The sequence below is a fragment of the Lichenostomus cassidix genome, chromosome 5, assembly GCF_008360975.1.
Source record: "Lichenostomus cassidix isolate B80296 chromosome 5, HeHo_3.0, whole genome shotgun sequence".
Taxonomy (NCBI): Eukaryota; Metazoa; Chordata; class Aves; order Passeriformes; family Meliphagidae; genus Lichenostomus; species Lichenostomus cassidix.
The window spans coordinates 16,472,133-16,473,984 of NC_139486.1; the positions used below are offsets into that span (position 1 = coordinate 16,472,133).

Genomic DNA, 1,852 nt, shown 5'->3' on the forward strand with positions numbered 1-1,852 from the left:
GTCTGTTAAAAACAACAAATCCAATGTGGTTACAGATATTACAAAGCAGAGAAACTACTTGGTATTAAACCTCGAAATAATAAAATATTTCTGTGCTGGCACAAAAGAAATAAAGAAAAGGAAAAAGCATAACTCTGCAGATGGGGGGCAGAGGGGGCGGGGGGGGGAAGGCACTGAACTGAATTAATCACCTACAGTTTCCTCCAAAAGTGACTTAATCCTGCTCAACCTTCTGTATGAGACAACCTATAGGAAAACCAGAAAGCCTCTAATACTCAGGCTGCCAGGTCCTTGAAAGGAGGCTGAATTTAATTTGAATACTTCAACAGCACAACGGCATCCTCAACCTTAGAGAGGGCCTCTAGGCAGAGGCAAGCTTAGTTTAAAACAATAATAAATAAAATTATGCTTACCCCTTCATGTACCTCAAAGGAAATTAACTTTTAGGATTTTAGAGTAACTGTGAAGAAAAACCACGTTAAGTACTACAGACTACATTTGAGACTAATACAAGCAATGCAGCTATCCAGACATTCAGGAATTGGAAAGAGAGACCTAAAAAGCATGTTTTGCTGCCAGCTCTCCTCGTATCCCCTATTACAGAAATGCAGGTGATTGCAGATGCAGGCAGGCTGAGGGAGGACCCAAGTCTCCACCTGCGATTACCTACCCCCATCATTTTATGCCAGTAAACTCTGCAATGCAGCAGTGAATACTCTGCACTGGGGTAAGCGCTTGCTTGTCTCTCGATGTCTGTGCCAGTGAACGTGTGCAGGCAGCAGGGAGCTTTAATAAAGCAAACTCCGCAGTAGACTGCAGAGAGGGCTGATTAACAGTTTCGGTGGTACCGGGGAGTGTGGCAGAGCACTCTGCCTCCCCTCCTCCACCCAGCCTTAAACCTGATAGATCAAAGCTTTGACCAGCATCAGGTGGTTAAAACACCGTTCATTAACTCATGGTGCTTTCTGCCTGCTCACCGTAGAAAGGCTGCAGGAGTTGTTTAGGATGATCACATACAAAATGTGTTTACTGGAGTTCAAAACAGCTTGTCTCCTTCATTCCAAGCCCGCCCTTTAAAATGATATTAATTAAGCAAGCAGCTTTAATGCAACAGGCAAATGGCATGTAATCAGTGATTATAGCAGCAGGCGAGGACGTGATTTACCAGAGATTCAGTGAGAATGGGACAAATGCAAGATCTTGTCTTCCCCACACAGCATCACCTGGGGCTTTGACCTGCCCCACTCCCCTCCGTCCTCTCCAGGTCCCTCAGGAGGCATCTGCCTCACACCGATGCCTCTGAGGGGCACCTGAGTTAGGGAGAGAAAAGCAATTTTCCCTCTCCTTCTGTAGCAAGCCAGCTGGGGAAGGAGATGTGTTTCCCCAGCCCAGATTTCAGACCAAGGGAAAACAGGGCGATGCAGTGACAGAAGGGCTCAGAGTCACAGTCACCCCGCCTGTCCTCATGGAGAAAAGCAGGGGAGTTGGTTGGGTTCAGCACCTTGAGTAGGGAGCAAACCCTGGCAGGGTGGAGATGCTGGGTGCAGGCAGGGCAGCAAGGAGCAGCCTCCAGCAGGGAGCAGGACCAGGGCCCCAAGGCAGGGAAACACTCATCAGGCAGAGAGTGATCAACAAGCAGATTCACACAGCTGTAGGTTGTTTATGAGAATGAGATGGAAACCAAATTAATAAATTGTCCCAACTGCTGTCCCCACATTCCCACTCATTGTATTTGCTTTTCTCCCTTCTGTCTTTGCTCCTGCCGTCCCACATGAAAAAAGTTATTTGTTTATATTCCTTGCAGTCCTTTGTAATGCCTTATAAAACCATTACCCAGGCTTCTGGGCCAAAA

General features: G+C 46.9%; 1 long non-coding RNA gene across 1 annotated transcript; it reads right to left on the reverse strand.

Annotated features, from left to right (window-relative positions):
• Positions 1–411: 411 nt before the first annotated feature.
• Positions 412–1,639, reverse strand: LOC146436050 (uncharacterized). The gene is made up of 3 exons (XR_014852875.1): positions 1,502–1,639; positions 671–1,310; positions 412–460 (listed from the first exon to the last, which is right to left on the reverse strand). It is a non-coding gene; the product is annotated as an uncharacterized LOC146436050 (long non-coding RNA).
• Between the last annotated feature and the right edge of the window lie 213 nt (positions 1,640–1,852).